This window comes from Bufo gargarizans, chromosome 11, assembly GCF_014858855.1.
Source record: "Bufo gargarizans isolate SCDJY-AF-19 chromosome 11, ASM1485885v1, whole genome shotgun sequence".
Taxonomy (NCBI): Eukaryota; Metazoa; Chordata; class Amphibia; order Anura; family Bufonidae; genus Bufo; species Bufo gargarizans.
Genome location: NC_058090.1, coordinates 25,785,395 through 25,805,883, shown reverse-complemented (window position 1 = coordinate 25,805,883; position 20,489 = coordinate 25,785,395). Strand labels below are relative to the sequence as shown.

At 45.6% G+C, this 20,489-nt stretch overlaps 1 protein-coding gene across 2 annotated transcripts in view; it reads right to left on the bottom strand.

Moving 5' to 3' along the window:
- The window catches only part of FOXN3 (forkhead box N3), a 141,465-nt gene extending 128,441 nt beyond the window's left edge, over nucleotides 1–13,024 (bottom strand). Inside the window, exon 1 of one of the 2 annotated variants that reach the window (XM_044272822.1) lies at nucleotides 12,844–13,024. The gene's annotated coding sequence lies outside the window, so the exon portion shown is untranslated. The remainder of the gene's footprint in view (nucleotides 1–12,843) is intronic. The other variant, XM_044272819.1, reaches the window with a different exon arrangement.
- Nucleotides 13,025–20,489: the final 7,465 nt, after the last annotated feature.

Sequence of the window (20,489 nt, the reverse complement as noted above, 5' to 3'; positions counted from 1 at the left end):
TTTCCAGTTCCTTACCGTTTTTCCGTATGGCATATACAGTATACAGTAATTACATAGAAAAAAAAATTGGGCTGGGCATGCAATTTTCAATAGATGGTTCCGCAAAAACTGAACGGATACGGAAGACATACGGAGTACATTCCGTATGTGTTCCGTTTTTTGTGCGGACCCATTGACTTAAATGGAGCCACGGAACGTGATTTGCGGGCAATAATAAGACATGTTCTATCTTTGAACGGAAATACGGAAACGGAATGCATACTGAGTACATTCCGGTTTTTTTTTTGCGGAACCTTTGAAATGAATGGTTCCGTACACGGAACTAAAAAAACGGCCTATATACGGAACGCAAGCCCTAGGTCTCAACTTCAACAGGTGTGCCTTTTTCCACTAAAGAATGTGTGTATATGTGAGTGTGTATGTATATGTGTGTGTGCAGTGTATATGTGAGTGTGTGTGCAGTGTATATATGTGTGTGCAGTGTATATGTGTGTGCAGTGTATATATGTGTGTGCAGTGTATATATGTGTGTGCAGTGTATATGTGTGTGCAGTGTATATGTGTGTGCAGTGTATATGTGTGTGCAGTGTATATATGTGTATGCAGTGTATATGTGTGTGCAGTGTATATGTGTATGCAGTGTATATGTGAGTGTGTGTGCAGTGTATATATGTGTGTGTGCAGTGTATATGTGAGTGTGTGTGCAGTGTATATATGTGTGTGCAGTGTATATGTGAGTGTGTATGCAGTGTATATGTGTATGCAGTGTATATGTGAGTGTGTGTGCAGTGTATATATGTGTGTGCAGTGTATATGTGAGTGTGTATGCAGTGTATATGTGTATGCAGTGTATATGTGTATGCAGTGTATATGTGTATGCAGTGTATATGTGTATGCAGTGTATATGTGTGTGCAGTGTATATGTGTATGCAGTGTATATGTGTGTGCAGTGTATATGTGTGTGCAGTGTATATGTGTGTGCAGTGTATATATGTGTATGCAGTGTATATGTGTGTGCAGTGTATATGTGTATGCAGTGTATATGTGTATGCAGTGTATATGTGTATGCAGTGTATATGTGAGTGTGTGTGCAGTGTATATTTTCTCACCATGTCAAGATCTCTGCTTGCTGTCAGTAAAGTTATGCATATTTGTTTAGTCCACTCAGACATAGCTGCGGAATCGTAATGCTAGTTTCACCCTATTCTCTGTTCCGGCAGTTTATTCTATCCGGTATAGCCGGAAAAGGCCGGAGCACTGTCAGGCCCCACTGACTATAATGGGACCCGGAGGGGACCGGCCCGTTTCTGGCATTATTGCCGGGACCTGGCTGGAAAAAGAAAAAAAAACAAAAAAAAAGTGTTTTCGTTGAGCCAAACCCCCCGCCAGGTTCCATTATAGTCAATAGGCTCCGGTGGGGAAAGGCAGCGTGTGGCTATGCTGGATACGATGGACTCCAGCAGGCTGCTCCTCTGCCGGGTGATTTTACCGCTAGTCTTACAATGTATCCACCTCAGAAGACAAGTCTCTCCTGTTCTGATAGTTTGCTGCAATGTATCAGCGTGGGTAAAATATATCAGTCCACAGTGCAAACTTTTTATCTCTCCGAGGAGCAAGCTTCCGGCTGAAGACGCAAAGAAAGGAACAAAACTAAAAGGCGGAGGAAAGCGGCGGAGTCAGGAGTCTGAGGATCCCTGCACTTCCGCTTACCATCAGAGCAGACAGTTTCCTCTCCGCAAGTCTCTAGGAAAAAGCCCCCGAGAGGAAATCCTGGCCGAGCGCAGAAATGGCGGCCTGGGGTCTGTACCCATGAGGAGGGCACACTGTGCAGTAAACTGCATGCTCTGAAGACATCAACCCACTGCAGCATCCAGACTACAACACCCACCATCCTCACTGACTGAGCAAATTTCTGTATAAAAATAGTGGGTTTCAAACGTGTGCCACTTGATACATTTGAGGCAAATTACAATTTCCCCCCCCCCTATGATAATTTCCCCCCCTATGACTCCATCAGTCCATGCAAGAATGCAGCACAAAGAAGACAACGCCCACTATCCCCAGTAATTCCTCTAGTACTCCATGCAGAATAGAAATCCCACCATCCTCACCATCTCAATCCAAACCACAGACTACAACTCTCCAACTCCTCCCCGATTCCACCAGTGCACACATACAGTGAATCTAATGGCTCATGCCCACAAACGTAAGGGCTCCGTATCCGTATTGGGGACCGCAATCGGTGGGACCGCAATATACGGGAACTGTCCGTGCGTACTCCATGTTGCGGATTGACTTGAATGGTTCCGCGATTCGCAAGTTATAGCGGAAGATAGGACATATTCAATTTTTTGCGGAGCGGAGGCACGGATCAGTAGCTTATGGAAACATTACGAAGTGCTTCTGTGGGGCAGTGTTTCCCAGCCAGTGTGTCTCTAGCTGTTGCAAAACTACAACTCCCAGCATGCCTGGACAGCCTTTGGCTGTGCGGGCATGCTGGGAGTTGTAGTTTTGCAACAGCTGGAGGCACACTGGTTGGGAAACACTGCTGTGGGGTATAGGTCCGTGCCTCCGCACCGCAAAAGATAAGACATGTCCTATCTTTTGCTGTATCTTGAGGATCCCGGACCCATTCAAATCAAAGGGTCTGCACCCACAGCACGGAGTTCATACGGACAATACCCGTGCATTGCAAACCGCTATTGACGGTCGGCAGTACAGGTACGGAGACCTTACATTCGTGGGCATAAGTCCTAATACACAGAATACAACTCCCACTATTCTGATTCCACTGGTGATTGTGGTTAGGGTATGTTCACATCTGTGGCATATACTCCGGTAATCTGCTGCGGCAGGGGAACAGACTACCGCAGTTTACCGTATTTGGCACGGCTGTATACTGCTGGGCACCTCCACATCCAATGGGGATCTGGCCCGTTTCCGGCATAAATGTTGGCTTTCACCTGACCAAAAAAGAAGTGCAAGCAGTGGTATTTGTCCAATCAAAAGCTGGAAAATATCCCAGAAACCGGTCAGATCCCTGTCGGATCCCATTATAGTCAATGGGGATCCTGCTATGCCGGATACGGTAAAGTCCGGTAGTCAGCTGCTCTGTCGCAAAAGACTACTGGAGTTCATGCAACATATGTCAACCTAGTCAAAGGACTCTTGCACACGGCCGTGGTTTTGGTTCGCATCCGATTTACATTTTTTGCGGATCCACTGCGGGCCCTTTAATATTAATGGGGCCGCAAAAGATATGGACAGTACACGGGTAAGTCCATTCCGCAGACCCGCAAAAAATTAGAACACGTCCTATTGTTGTTCATTTTGAAGATAGGCCATTTCTACAGAAGTAAAGAAAAATGTAAAAAAAAAATGGCGGCATGCGTGTTTTGCAGACCATAAAAGACATGGCCGCGTGCATGACCCCTGGCACTTATTTGTACGATAAAGGCATGTGGTTGACAACTCCCAACATCCTCATTGATTATAGTACTACAGAAAACTGCTCCTACCATAAAAGACAGTATTTTCACCAGTGAATAGTTGAATATCACAAACAGACTACAACTTCTACCATTCATACAGGAACCTGACGCACAGACAACAACCCCCACCAGCCTCGGCCAGAAATCGGCCAATTCTTTGGAATAGCAAATTCGCCAGCAGATACCAGCCCCAATTCCAGGGATTCAGTAGGGCAGGAAACAGTAGGAGGCAGCCCGGGGCCGGGTGAAGACGGTCGGATCAGTAGTGGCGGCCTGAACCTCATTACTTCTTCATTACTTCATATAAATGCTCTTTAAAGTTTTGCAAAATGATGACAATAGGAAGAATCCTGGGTTCAGTCAAGGTCAGATCCCAGATACCACAATAACAGTCTTCTGATAGGAATGTGCGAGGTTATCACCACTGCAATGTTATGTCTAATAATCCCGGCAGAGAGACAGCCCCAACCAAGGTTCAAGCCAAGGAGCAATAATAAGACCGTTCACACGAGGAGCGAAAGTCACAGTCACTGTGTACATACATTACTTATCCTGAGTCACATCCTGTGTTATACTCCAGAGCTGCACTCACTATTCTGCTGGTGCAGTCACTGTGTACATACATTACTTATCCTGTACTGATCCTGAGTTACATCCTGTATTATACTCCAGAGCTGCACTCACTATTCTGCTGGTGCAGTCACTGTGTACATACATTACTTATCCTGTGCGGATCCTGAGTTACATCCTGTATAATACTCCAGAGCTGCACTCACTATTCTGCTGGTGCAGTCACTGTGTACATACATTACTTATCCTGTACTGATCCTGAGTTACATCCTGTATTATACTCCAGAGCTGCACTCACTATTCTGCTGGTGTAGTCACTGTGTACATACATTACTTATCCTGCACTTTTCCTGAGTCACATCCTGTGTTATACTCCAGAGCTGCACTCACTATTCTGCTGGTGGAGTCAATGTGTACATACATTACTTATCCTGTACTGATCCTGAGTTACATCCTGTATTATACTCCAGAGCTGCACTCACTATTCTGCTGGTGCAGTCACTGTGTACATACATTACTTATCCTGTGCGGATCCTGAGTTACATCCTGTATAATACTCCAGAGCTGCACTCACTATTCTGCTGGTGCAGTCACTGTGTACATACATTACTTATCCTGTACTGATCCTGAGTTACATCCTGTATTATACTCCAGAGCTGCACTCACTATTCTGCTGGTGCAGTCACTGTGTACATACATTACTTATCCTGCACTTTTCCTGAGTCACATCCTGTGTTATACTCCAGAGCTGCACTCACTATTCTGCTGGTGCAGTCACTGTGTACATACATTACTTATCCTGTACTGATCCTGAGTTACATCCTGTATTATACTCCAGAGCTGCACTCACTATTCTGCTGGTGCAGTCACTGTGTACATACATTACTTATCCTGTGCGGATCCTGAGTTACATCCTGTATAATACTCCAGAGCTGCACTCACTATTCTGCTGGTGCAGTCACTGTGTACATACATTACTTATCCTGTACTGATCCTGAGTTACATCCTGTATTATACTCCAGAGCTGCACTCACTATTCTGCTGGTGCAGTCACTGTGTACATACATTACTTATCCTGCACTTTTCCTGAGTCACATCCTGTGTTATACTCCAAAGCTGCACTCACTATTCTGCTGGTGGAGTCAATGTGTACATACATTACTTATCCTGTACTGATCCTGAGTTACATCCTGTATTATACTCCAGAGCTGCACTCACTATTCTGCTGGTGGAGTCACTGTGTACATACATTACTTATCCTGCACTGATCCTGAGTTACATCATGTATTATACTCCAGAGCTGCACTCACTATTCTGCTGGTGCAGTCAAACTGTACATACATTATTATCCTGTACTGATCCCGAGTTCCATCCTGTATTATACCCCAGAGCTGCACTCACTATTCTGTTGGTGCAGTCACTGTACATACATTACATTACTTATCCTGTACTGATCCTGAGTTACATCCTGTATTATACTCCAGAGCTGCACTCACTATTCTGCTGGTGCAGTCACTGTGTACATACATTACTTATCCTGTACTGATCCTGAGTTACATCCTGTATTATACTCCAGAGCTGCACTCACTATTCTGCTGGTGGAGTCACTGTGTACATACATTACTTATCCTGCACTGATCCTGAGTTACATCATGTATTATACTCCAGAGCTGCACTCACTATTCTGCTGGTGCAGTACCTGTGTACATATATTACTTATCCTTTACTGATCCGGAGTTATCTCATGTATTATACTCCAGAGCTGCACTCACTATTCTGCTGGTGCAGTCACACTGTACATACATTATTATCCTGTACTGATCCCGAGTTCCATCCTGTATTATACCCCAGAGCTGCACTCACTATTCTGCTGGTGCAGTCACTGTGTACATACATTACATTACTTATCCTGTACTGATCCTGAGTTACATCCTGTATTATACTCCAGAGCTGCACTCACTATTCTGCTGGTGGAGTCACTGTGTACATACATACATTCTCTATCTATCATGTTGATCTCCTGTGACATATACAATCACACATATAAAATATAGACCTTACAGACATTTCTATAGTTCTACCACTGACTATTCTCAGGAGACAGTAGAAATAACAGTGACTTTGATTGCAAAAATCTGTGACCCCCCCATCCTTTCCTGTCCAGAGACTGACAGACTAGCAGTGCAGTCTTGCAAGGGTTAAAGGACGGAAGGCAGCCGCAGCCAGCTCCTTGTTCCCATGACGACAAGTCCCCACTTCTCAGGTTTAGAACACAGCCACTTCCTGTATCTAAATTTTGCAGCCAATGAGGATCTTGTTTACTGATATCAGGCAGCGGCCTGCGAAATACTGAGGCGCCCCCAGCCTGGAACCGGAGCGGCGGGAACCGAGCGTCTCAGTGCTCAGAATATACAGGGCTGATGTCATATACAACCCTCAGGGACAGTGAGCCGCTGTATCTAAGCCTGTCATGTGTGATACTGTCTGCTGAGCTTCTGTATCTCATCCTATAATGTGCGATACTGTGTACAGAGCTATGTACCTAAACCGATCATGTGTGATACTATATGCTGAGCCGCTGTATCCAAGCTTATCATGCGTGATACTGTCAGCTGATCCATTGTATCTAAACCTATCATGTGTGATACTGTCGGCTCAGCCGCTGTATCTAATCCTGTCATGTGAGATACTGACGGCTCAGCCGCTGTATCTAATCCTGCCATGTGAGATACGGTCTGCTCAGCCGCTGTATCTAATCCTGTCATGTGAGATACTGTCTGCTCAGCCGCTGTATCTAATCCTGTCATGTGAGATACGGTCTGCTCAGCCGCTGTATCTGATCCTATCATGTGAGATACGGTCTGCTCAGCCGCTGTATCTAATCCTGTCATGTGAGATACTGTCTGCTCAGCCGCTGTATCTAATCCTGTCATGTGAGATACGGTCTGCTCAGCCGCTGTATCTAATCCTGTCATGTGAGATACGGTCTGCTCAGCCGCTGTATCTAATCCTGTCATGTGAGATACGGTCTGCTCAGCCGCTGTATCTAATCCTGCCATGTGAGATACGGTCTGCTCAGCCGCTGTATCTAATCCTGTCATGTGAGATACTGTTGGCTCAGCCGCTGTATCTAATCCTGTCATGTGAGATACGGTCTGCTCAGCCGCTGTATCTAATCCTGTCATGTGAGATACGGTCTGCTCAGCCGCTGTATCTAATCCTGTCATGTGAGATACTGTCTGCTCAGCCGCTGTATCTAATCCTGTCATGTGAGATACGGTCGGCTCAGCCGCTGTATCTAATCCCGTCATGTGAGATACGGTCTGCTCAGCCGCTGTATCTAATCCTGTCATGTGAGATACGGTCTGCTCAGCCGCTGTATCTAATCCTGTCATGTGAGATACGGTCTGCTCAGCCGCTGTATCTAATCCTGTCATGTGAGATACTGTCGGCTCAGCCGCTGTATCTAATCCTGTCATGTGAGATACTGTCGGCTCAGCCGCTGTATCTAATCCTGTCATGTGAGATACAGTCTGCTCAGCCGCTGTATCTAATCCTGCTCACATCACTAGTGTCCTTGAAGAGAAATCACAGCACTTCTCTTCGGCAGCCAAATAGCATCGCACAGACAGCAGAGAAATCTGATCTGCACATGACGGAGACCGTCGGCACTGGACGTAGGCCAGGTTCACACAGCGCAGTTGTGGCACACTGTTTTTTTTTTTTTTGTCTAAGGAAAACACAGGACAGTGTGACAAAATTAAAGGGGTATCCCACCTCGGACACCGACGGCCAATCACTAGGATAGACCAGCAGTGTCAGATAGGTTCAGGTGCCACATCTAGAACGCGCTTCTATCCTCAGAGCGGGGCCCCTAAAAGTGAAGGAGAGCACACCACGCTTGCGCAGCTTGCACTTCATTCACTGCTATGGGATCTTACATGTCTGTTTTACGAGGTCCTATAGTGGTGAATGGAGAGCACACCGCCCGTTCACCGCTATGGGACTGCTGGGAATAGGCGACCCATTCTTTGGCTATTTTCTGTACGGAGGTTGGCCGCGCATGCACAGCTTTAAGGGACCCATTCTAGAGATAGGAGCCAGGTACCAGAGGTGAGACCCAAACCTATCTGACACGGATGGCATACCCTAGCAATATCTCATCAATACCCCTTTAAATAGCACACAATAAGTAGCGCCGCTCAACTGTCCATATGGAAAGGGATCCACTAACCCGAAAAAGGGAAGGACTTCAAATAGTCCTCAAAACTGCCTATTCATTTCCATTATAATAAATTCCCCCATGGTGAACTTTCCACGGCAAGTCCATCAGGTTTCAGTGTCCCCTTTCTCAAGCATGTGCTTAAACCCCTTCACCACATTTAAAGGGGTTGTCAGAGTGTTTGATATTGATGATAGGATAGGTCATCAGTATGTGATCGGTGGGGGTCTGACTCTTGGCACCCCCACTGATCAGGCAGCAGCACTATGGTGAGCGCTGCAGCCTCCTCGCCTCTTACTGAGCACAGCGCCGTACATTGCTTAGTGGCTGTGCTTGGTATTGCAGCCCATTCACTTGAATGGGACTGAGCTGCGCCTAGGCCGTGTGACCGATAAACGTGATGTCACTGGCCTAGGAAGAGACTGCAATCTCTTCAAACAGCTGATTAGTGGGGGAGTCAAACCCCTATTGATCAGATACTGATCACCTATCCTAAACACTTGGACAACCCCTTTAAACCTATGCGTTTGGCAGCTGAAGGCATCTGTGTTGGTCCCATGTTCCTAAGTTTTCATATATGCAAATGAGTCTCTAGGAGCAACGGGGGCGTTGCTGTTACACCTAGAGGCTCTGCTCTCTCTGCAACTGCTGCACTCTCTGCACTTTAGGAAAAGTCAGGGCCAGGCATTATGATGTTTTCACTGCTTGGTCCTGTCAATCAAAGTGCAGAGGGCGCAGCAGTTGCAGAGAGGGCTGAGCCTCTAGGTGTAATGGTAACGCCCCCGTTGCTCCTAGAGGCTCATTTGCATATATTAAAACGTCATTTTACTCAGCAATGCGGACACATATGAACATGGGACCAACACAGATGTCTTCAGCTGCCAAGTGCACATGTAACAGGTCAGACAGTGTCATAGGTACAAAACTGCTGACAGATGCCCTTTAAATAACAGATTCAATAAAAATAAAAAAAATAACTACACAAACAGATTATATGAATATTTGATATTCCTATCAAATAAATAACCATCCTACTCTGCGCCACTGAACAAGAAGGGCCCATTTATTCAGCCTCAGTCTTTTCTGTAGTTCTCTATAGTAACAGCCCCGGGGAATAAATCTCTCCATGCAATTTATTCTGCAAATATAACTTTAAGACTCCGGCCCTGAAATAAAATCCTGATGACTGCAAGAACTCCAGACATATACAGGATCAGCAACAGAATCTGCACCTTCAGAGCTGTCGGGGGGATTAATCGGATACACGCGAGCCTCGACAGTTCGCAGTGACTCATGTATGCGCCCACTTGTGAAAAGTGACTGCTGCCGATGCAGCTCTCCCCGGATCTCGGAGCGTGTTCACATCAGCCATTTATAGAGCCGACTGTTCAGCTGCTCCTGTGATGTCGAGAGCAATCTTAGCTCTGATCCACGTAACCAGATGTTAAAATAACAAAGCTCAGTTTAAACAGGCCGTCCCCTCGATGCAAGGTGGCAAACGAGACGGCGGCGGCGCTTCGCTAGGAATATGGACGCCAGGCGGTGCAGGCGTCCATAGTGCCGGATGCGCATTACCGCTGCAGGGTTAGGCGGAGGTCGCAGGTGCACATCTCGTATCATGCCCCTCGTGATGAGAAAATGTGGTGGGACTCGGAGGACACTGAATAGCCAATACCCACGAAAGCGTGGCACAGATTCGTGTCTATTTGGACTAAGGCTAGTCACCAAGATCACACGAAAAATTTATACTCAAAATTTTTTTAGTTGCAGATCACAAATCACAAGCGACTTAAAGGGGTCGGCCACCTTTTTGGGAGTTTTAGCAAATCCCCCCTCCTGGACAGACTTGCAAACAGGAAGCATACTTACCTGGGTCCCAGCTCCTTCACATCCTGTGCTTGGCTGCCTAGATCGGGTCCAACACTGTCAACATCCCATGTGTAAGGTCATGTGACCAATTGAACTGACGCACGAGGAGCAGATCAGTGCTGCAGCCAGTCATTGGCTGCAGTGGTGTCAAAGCGGATGTTGACAGCGGGGTACCCAAGCGATGCAGCCAAGGAGCAGATAAGTATGCGTTTCCATTTTGCAGGTCTGGCCAGGAGGGGGGATTGCCAAAACCTTCAGTAGTAACCTGCCCCTTCCTGCGTCATGTCACCAACTGACCTGATACATGGGGAGTAGGTCAACGCTGCAGCCATTGATTGGCTGCAGTGGTGTCAAAGAGGATGTTGACAGCGGAGTACCTGAGCGATGCAGCCGAAGACTGGGGGCCAAGGAGCAGGTAAGTATGCGTCCCTTTTGCAAGTCTGGCCAGGAGGGGGGATTGCCAAAACCCTCAGTAGTAATCTGCCCCCCCTGCGTCATGTCACCAACTGGGGTGCAGGTCAACGCTGTGGCCAGTGATTGGCTGCTGTGGTGTCAAAGTGGATTTTGACAGCGGGGGACCCGAACAAAGCAGCTGTGGGCTGGGGGCCAAAGAGCAGGTAAGAATGATTCGCTTATGCCAAACCCCCCCCCCCCCTCCAAAAAAAAGTGGCCAACCTCTTTAAGTAATGCAAGTTGCGATGCATTTGTGAGTTGTGACATGTCGGTGACTTTTTTTCGGGGTGTTGCAAATCCTGACTGCATGTGACCCGCAGCCAAATCTCACCCTAAAAGTCATGCAACTTCACTTCAAGACTTGATGTCGCCGTGTAGCCCCAGCCTGCCGCAACGTCATCCCGCCAACCCAATCCTGCGCGGGACGGCTGACCATGTGACATCTCCACCTTCAAGCAGTGGTCACACGGCAGGCGTATTGGTTAGTACATGAGCAGTTTACAGCAGAACGTTCCTGTAATGTAGCACCTATTGGCCCGGCCAGTCCACCCCACAGCAGCACATTGTCTGCAGCCGTGTGCAGGAACGACAGTTTTGTTTCTCGGTCTGTATCACATCCCTCTGCATGACAGAAGGGAACGGCCCCGAAAAAAAAAAAAAAAAAAAAGAAACACAAAGTAGCAGCCGCAGACAATGTCATCTCCAGCGTGTTGCTGCTTGCAATTCTCAAAGTGATTGTCAACAGGAAGCAGACGGCTGCTGACACGTACGAGCTGCCATTTTGCTTTCCCTACAGTGAACGTTTTCTTGTGAAACTTTTTCTGCAAGAAAGTAACCCTGTACAGTAATAAAGACATGGAGATGTCGTGCAAGGACACGGCATAAACCTCCGGAGCTGAACACCTACATACACGTTACAGTATGTGCATACACTGTGTGGGTGGCATCGGTGATGTATGTGGTGTTTACCTTCAGTGCGCTGGGGTCTATGACGGATACACTGTATCATTAGGAAAACTGATACAAAGTCACCGGGGTGCTCAGTGTATTGTACACCAGTGATACATTGTATCCTTATATAGACTTGTACATGCAGGAGGATGAGACAAAGTCACCCTGCTGGTTAGTCTTATGGGGTACGGGAGTGATACATTGTATCTTTAGGCAGAGGTGTGTGCACAGTAGATGCATACAATGTCACATTGTAGATCTGTAGTGATACAATGTCCACTATGTGGTCTGTGGTGGTATTAGACTGACATACTGTGAATGATATACAGTAGAGAGATACAATGTTGCCAGGGTGGTTGGGGACATAAAGTATATGATTGACACACTGTATGTTCACAGATACAATGTCACCAGGGTATGTGGCAGACTGATACATTGTATCTTTAGCTAGCCTGTATACAGGGATACAATGTCACCAGGGTATGTGGCAGACTGATACATTGTATCTTTAGCTAGCCTGTATACAATGTCACCAGGGTATGTGGCAGACTGATACATTGTATCTTTAGCTAGCCTGTATACAATGTCACCAGGGTATGTGGCAGACTGATACATTGTATCTTTAGCTAGCCTGTATACAATGTCACGAGGGTATGTGGCAGACTGATACATTGTATCTTTAGCTAGCCTGTATACAATGTCACGAGGGTATGTGGCAGACTGATACATTGTATCTTTAGCTAGCCTGTATACAGGGATACAATGTTACCAGGGTATGTGGCAGACTGATACATTGTATCTTTAGCTAGCCTGTATACAATGTCACCAGGGTATGTGGCAGACTGATACATTGTATCTTTAGCTAGCCTGTATACAATGTCACGAGGGTATGTGGCAGACTGATACATTGTATCTTTAGCTAGCCTGTATACAATGTCACGAGGGTATGTGGCAGACTCATACATTGTATCTTTAGCTAGCCTGTATACAATGTCACCAGGGTATGTGGCAGACTCATACATTGTATCTTTAGCTAGCCTGTATACAATGTCACGAGGGTATGTGGCAGACTAATACACTGTATCTTTAGCTAGCCTGTATACAGGGATACAATGTTACCAGGGTATGTTGCAGACCGATACATTGTATCTTTAGCTAGCCTGTACACAGCGCACAGGGATACAATGTCACCTCGGTGGTAATCTACAGCACTGGGAGGTTACAGCACACTGGTCTCAGTAAGGGAATGTTTCTTGAGCAGGAGGGGGCACAAGCCATGTTCTTTACCTTGTAATCCTTGATCTGTGGAGTGTCCTGCCTGCATCAGCCGCTTCTCTAGGGGGTCCGCTTATATTCCCAGGCTTATCCCGGCCATCCTGGTGCTGTTTAATGTGAGGGATCTCTGCAGACAGAATGCAGCCATAACCAGCCCATACTCTCCGAAACAGCTCGGTGTTGTCACTGTTATGAGCAAAACTACAGCAGCTGCCTCCTGGGTCCTACTGCTCATCGGCTCATCTCTCCGGAGCGCGGCCCAGCCTTCGGCTTCCCTGCAAAGAACGGAATTAGCAACAATAAAATCAATATCGCACATGACGATCATTAGATGGCACTGTGATTAATTCATGAAGGCGGCCTATAAATATCTGTCGGACGCGGCTTTTCCAGCCGTTTGTGCTGATCATCAAGTCCAATTATTGATATGTACTATGAGTAAAATGCACAAGGAAGAATGAGAAAATTGTGCAAAGGGACAGAGTGATGTCATCCGCACTAACCAATCAGAGCCCGCCTTTAAGAAGTGCATTTCCTCCAAATGTACCCAGTGCTTAGATGGCAGACCGCCACTGAAACGCGTAGCGCGTATTTTATTTTATTGTTGTAATTGTTTTTAAAAAATTGCTACTTACCAAGAAGTCCTCCGGTGTAGTGCGCTCTTTTCTCCTGCCATTGGCAGTGTTTCTGGTTTCCTCCAAATCAAAGGACCAAATCATTATTAATAAAGAGCATCTGTCAGCAGTTTTGTATCTATGACACTGGCTGACCTGTTACATGTGCACTTGGCAGCTGAAGGCATCTGTGTTGGTCCCATGTTCATATGTGCCCGCATTGCTGATAAATATGACGTTTTAACACATGCAATTTAGCCTCTAGGAACAACGGGGGCGTTACTGTTACACCTAGAGGCTCTGCTCTCTCTGCAACTGCCACATCCTTTGCACTTTGATTGACAGGACCGGGCATTATGATGTTTTCTCTGCCTGGTCCTATCCATCAAAGTGCAGAGGGCACGGCAGTTGCAGAGAGAGCAGAGCCTCTAGGTGTAATGGTAACGCCCCCGTTGCTCCTAAAGGCTCATTTGCATATATTAAAACATTATTTTTCTCAGCAACACAGATGCCTTCAGCTGCCAAGTGCCCATGCAACAGGTCATCCAGTTTCATAGGTACAAAACTGCTGACAGATGCCCTTTAATGGTGTTAGAATAAAATAGATAACTATAATAGATAAAAAGATAGACAGAAATTAGTGCTTTCACGCTTAGGTTTTTGCTGGCGTTTCTCAGCACCTTTTTTTTTTTACACCTGCGTTTTACAATAAAACCGCCAGATCCAGTTGTTAGCTGAAATATGAAATGCAGGACACACAGTCGTTTTTGCGCCTGCTGTTTTTGTTCATCAGTTGGCGTTTTTTTTGTCTTTCAATAACGCAGCATGCTGGATATCTTGGCGTTTCAGAAGATGCGGATAACAATGCCATAAAAACTGCAGCAAAAAAACTTAGGTGTCGTAAAAAACGCATGCAGTGTTGTGGAGTGTTTCCAATGGTAAAAAAAAATGGCAGTGCCAAATGTGTGGGTGTTGAGACCCATAGAGGGAGACAGAGTAGAAACGTGCCAGGAAGTTTAATAGCTTTACCAACTTTTTAGAAGCTGAGCCTAGAACAGAGGGATCGGTGCAATGAATACATAAAGAACTTACCCTTTAAATGATCCGCTGGACCTGGTCCGCTGGGACTGAAGCGGCCACGTTCAAGTCATCGTTTCTGTGATCGCTACAGCCAATCACTGACCTCATCTGTGTGCTGCTGAGGCCAGTAATTGGCTGCAACAGCCATGTGACTGATGATCGGGACAGGAGCAGGGGTGCGAGATATTAAAGTAATGTTTTTTATTTTTGTTTTTTTGTTTTATTTATTTCACACATCCCCCTGCTCTACACAAAGGGGCGAATTTATCATTAGGGGAATATTTTAAGTCAGTTTTGCTTGAGTCTGCGTTGGCGGACTTTATGCCGCATTTGTCTCGTACTTAAACCTGAAAGCCTCTTTACTCTGGTCGAGCATCAGGCAAGCGTTTGCAGTGATGCTGGTCAGTGATGATCTGCCTGTGTAATACTGCCGCCGATTACCCAATGAATAAGCGGAACGCTCGCTCATGAGATAATCACATCTTTCATGCGGGCACCTAAGTCGTTGTCTGCCGGCAGCAGATTGTGCCGTCTAATCACGATCTGCTGCCGCCAAGTAATCATCCTGTACGGGGACGATCGACGGCATTGGCGATCGCTCCTCTCAATACTGAGGAGAAGATCGCTGCATGTAAAAGAAAGCGGTCTCCTTCACTGACGAGCAGGCGAATGCTGGGTAGGAACGCCGTCAGTGTATAGGACCCTTAACACTTTTGTCTAGAAAAGCTCCTCCAGTTTTCCTGCTCCTCCCTCCTACTGGAGCGAGACTGCAACTTTTTTAAAAAGTCTCAGTGATAAATCTGGAGTGAAACTCATTAGCATACACTTTCTCATCAATACTTCAAAACTGGAGTGAGTTGCAAAATGTTTGTGCAAGTGAACCCAAAAAGTCGCAAAAGCCCCATTTTGAAAGTATTTGAAGCCAGAATTCTGGGGTGAAGTCATAATAAATCAGGGCAAACGTCTTTAGATATATCAGAAACCCCCTAGGAGCCCTATGTGCTTCCTTTCTTGTATTTTTCCATTGTTTGGACGCCTGGTCTGCGTCTGAAGGCTGGCACCCAGTTGTCCATTCACATTAAAGAAATGTTTTCCAAACCTGCCAACCATCGAATGTGTATTGGGGCCCCCGGACTCTCCCCTGACCGCAGATGTCGGAGGGGAGAAATGGATAGGGTTGTTGTATATGAACTGCCTGATCCTTTCTGTCCTCAGGGTAGATAAGGTACTGCCACAGGAGGGACATCTCCTAACCTGTGCAGCTGCTAAGGGGCCCTGCAAGTCGGAGGCCCTGTACGGAATATTAGACTAGATGCAATCGGCAAAGCTAATTAACTTTATGGCAATCAGAATTGCTGGATGATTGGTAAAGAGACACATGGGAAGTGCAATGGGCCCATATACTGTCCTTGAAGATAGATCAGATAGATAGATAGATAGATAATATACATATTGACAGATATGAGATAGATAGATATTAGATAGATGTGAGATATACACAAAGAGAGATAATAGATAGATATGAGATATATAGATAAATAGATAATTTTCTGTATTGTGGCTGGTAATCTAACCTTAGGAGAAGTTTAGGTACACTTGTCCTGGGATGGAGGGTGTGTGCGCACCCTGCTGGTAGCACCACAACACTACACCTTGATGATCACCTGCAAACACTACATCAAGGGTTCTAAGGCCTCCGATCTCTTAAAGATTTTGATTCTGGGACCAGTCAGTGATTTCTTAAGAGATTTGCTGTAATGGTTTGTTGCTTCCATCCATAACAGAAGGAAAGGCTAAGATTTAGTAGGCTGAATGGCTGACAATTCAATGACTGTCTGAAATGCAAGGTTTGCGGCCCAACGAAGCAGTGTAATTATGGATAGATAGCCCGGTAGGAGGTTGGTAAAATACCTGCCAGGCTCACGTTTTAGTCGTAAAAATAGTCACAAGTCCCTTTTTTGACTGGCCTTGCAACAACATGTCGTTTTACTCTGTGTTTGGCAGTTCGGCGGGACACGGTTGGGTGGTCTGGCCCTGACAAATCTACTAACTTTCATGCCTAATAAAAGGTGAAAAATGTTGCAAAAAAAAACCTCCAGCTGGGGGTGCGTGGACTGCTGTAGATTCGTGTCATTTATGACGAGGTGAACACTTGTAAATTGCCGAATCTTACAGCAGTGCAAGGGGGGACATCTGATAGCGGCATGGAAATAGGCATAAAAGCGTAGTGAAAACTACTGTAGTCAGCAGCTGGAGTAGTTTTTACTCCAAGTGTACGGACCGCCAGCAGTGCACCTAATTTATGATGAAGCCTGAAACCCGTCATAAATCAGGCGCTTTCTCCCCCAGTGCACGGAGGACACGCTGCTCTTTGTAACTGAGCCCCAACGTTACTATACAATGACACAAAACTACTGACAGCAAGCGCAGATCTTGAAATTGATGAAGAACAGAAATCCGTGGTCCGCAAAAAAAATATATTTAACCTGTCCTATTATTGTCCGCGTTTTGCGGACAGGAATAGGCAGTTATATTAATGGCTGTCTGTGCCGTTCGGCAAATTGCGGAATGCACACGGACGCCATCCGCGATTTGCGGACCGCAAAAACACACAACGGTCGTGTGCATGAGGCCTAAGACGTGCCAGACTTTTTGCAGTGGCCCAGGATGGATGATAAATTTGGTGCAGGGCTAGACCATTTCATCTAACTTTCTACCACCTACGGGTTGGCTTACTTTGTGACAGACTTTTTCGCCAGAAATCTTAGGTCACGCCCCCTGGGTGACCTAAGCGCAGTAGATATTTCTAAAACTAAAGGGGGGGATTTACCAAAAATGTGACGCAGAAAAATTATATATTTTGGCCCTAGCGCCCTATTGAGACTTTTTGCTCAATTATGCCAGGCCTGCCACTTTTCCATTACACCAACAGATTTTTATCTGACAGATTTTCTCACCAATCATTGGTCAGATGGCCGTTTACACACACAGATCTGATTAGACAGAAATTGGTCAGATAATCTGTTGGTGTAATACAGCAGGAGATAGGGGGTCCTGCGGAGCCTAAAGGGTCTATTACACAGATAATCGGTAAGATCGCTAATGAGCATTAGTATGAACGCTCGATAGTGATGATCTGGCAGTGTAATACTGCCGCCAATTACCGTACTCAACGAACAAGAAAACACTCGTTCATCGGGTAATGTTTAAGAATAATCGCTTGCCGGCGGCACATCGTGCCATGCAATCAGCACTCTGCTGCCGGCAATAGCGATCACTACTCCCTATACAATAGCAGTGGACTCCTCCGCTAGCGAGCAGGCGATTCCCTCCCTGCAAAATCTGTAGCTGTAATAGGGCCCTGACTAAATTACTATTTTTTACACCAGAAAACGAATGGTAAATTACACCTGGAGAGATTTAAGCTTCTGGTGAAAAAAAGACCATTAACGGACATTCACACAATTGTATCCTTTTTGTGGTTTGCAAAACATGGATACCGGCCGTGTGCGTTCCGCATTTTGTGGATCGGCACATCCTGCTCTTTCTAAGAAATGCCTATTCTTGACCGCAAAATAGACAAGAATAGGACAGGTTCTATTTTTTATTTATTTATTTGTGGGGCAGAGGAACGGACATACGGAGAACACACGGTGTGCTGTCCGCATCTTCTGTGGCCCCATTGAAATGAATGAGTCCGCGTCAGATTTGCCAAAAATGCGGATCAGAGGAGGACCGAAACTACAGTCGTGTGATTGGTGAATGCACCCTTGATAACTTCTTTCTAAACTTAGAAAATGGTGCCAAAAAATGGGATAACTCAGTGGAAGGACGGGGACACGGTGACGATAATGCAGCTCATATACACAACACGTTCGCAGGTCGTTGAGGGCTGCTAAGCTGTTCGCGGACACCATGGATTATCTCTAATCACTATGGAGAGTTGCTGTGACCCCTGGGTATAACGCTCAGCTATTACTGCTCCACAAGTGTCTTCCCGTGTAATTGTTTCCTGACTTATTAATTAGAGATGATTCTTCCAGGTGTACGGTAGGATCACCATGACTGCCGCTCCACCTCGGCCCGTGCGGCTTTGCTGGAATCAGCACTTCATGCAGGACCCGTCGCCTCTCCTGATGGAATCTACTTGCATCCCCTGGAGCATCTATTCATATGAATCTATGTTCTGCCGTTCCTCTACTATATCTACAAGAAGCTTATGAATGAATTGCTAACAATCTGCAATGAAGGTCCAGATGGGTGTTACCAGTTGGGGGGGGGGGGGGGTCCCTGCACAGTCTGACATTATTCAATTCGTGCTGCCATTGTCAGACTGTGTAGGGGCACACCCCAAACTGGTGACACCCAGATGAACATTTATTGCAGACCATTAGCAAAACATTCATAAATATCTAGTAGGACTGGCACAACATTAGAATAGATGCTCCAGAATTGTTATTACAAGGGGGAGGCAAGTAGTTACTAAAAGAGACAATGTCAGGAGAGGAGAAGGGTCCTCTTTAACCCCGTCAGCCCCCCTAGCTTAAACACCCTTCATGACCAGGCCACTTTTTACACTTCGGCACTACACTCCTTTCACCGTTTATCGCTCGGTCATGCAACTTACCACCCAAATGAATTTTACCTCCTTTTCTTCTCACTAACCCTGGGTTCACACCTGAGCGTTTTACAGCGCGTTCAAACGCGTTGTAAAACGCTCAAGACATGAAATCCAATGCTTCCCTATGGGAATGGTTCACACCTGGGCGTTTTACAGCGCGTACGAACGCGCTGTAAAACGCCCGACGCTCAAACAAGTACTTGAGCTTCTTTGGGGCGTTTTGACGCGCGTTTGTGGCCATAGGACACTGCAGTCAATGACACAAACGCGCGTCAAACGCGCGTTCACTATTACAAAAACGCGCGTTTGACGCGCGTTTGGGAAACGCTCAGGTGTGAACCCAGGGTAATAGAGCTTTCATTTGGTGGTATTTCATTGCTGCTGCCATTTTTACTTTTTTTGTTATTAATCGAAATTTACCTAAATTTTAGCAACCAAAAAAAATGACATTTTTCACTTTCAGTTGTAATTATATATTTTTTTAAACTACATTTCTATATAAATTTTTCTCTAAATTTATTGTTCTACAAGTCTTTGATAAAAAAAAAAATGTTTGGGTAAAAAAAAAAAATGGTTTGGGTAAAAGTTATAGCGTTTACAAACTAAGGTACAAAAATGTGAATTTCCGCTTTTTGAAGCAGCTCTGACTTTCTGAGCACCTGTCATGTTTCCTGAGGTTCTACAATGCCCAAACAGTAGAAAAACCCACAAATGACCCCATTTCGGAAAATAGACACCCTAAGGTATTCGCTGATGGGCATAGTGAGTTCATAGAACTTTTTATAAGTTAGCAGAAAATGATGATTTATTATTATTTTTTTTTCCTTACAAAGTCTCATATTCCACTAACTTGTGACAAAAAATAAAAACTTCCATGAACTCACTATGCCCATCACAAAATACCTTGGGGTGTCTTCTTTCCAAAATGGGGTCACTTGTGGGGTAGTTATACTGACCTGGCATTTTAGGGGCCCTAATGTGTGAGAAGTAGTTTGAAATCAAAATGTGTAACAAATGCCCTGTGAAATCCTAAAGGTGCTCTTTGGAATTTGGGCCCCTTTGCCCACCTAGGCTGCAAAAAAGTGTCACATGTGGTATCGCCGTACTCAGGAGAAGTAGGGCAATGTGTTTTGGGGTGTCTTTTTACATATACCCATGCTGGGTGAGATAAATATCTCTGTCAAATGACAACTTTGTATAAAAAAAAAATAGGAAAAGTTGTCTTTTAGAGATATTTCTCTCACCCAGCATGGGTATATGTAAAATGACACCCCAAAACACATTCCCCAACTTCTCCTGAGTACGGCGATACCACATGTATGACACTTTTTTGCAGCCTAGGT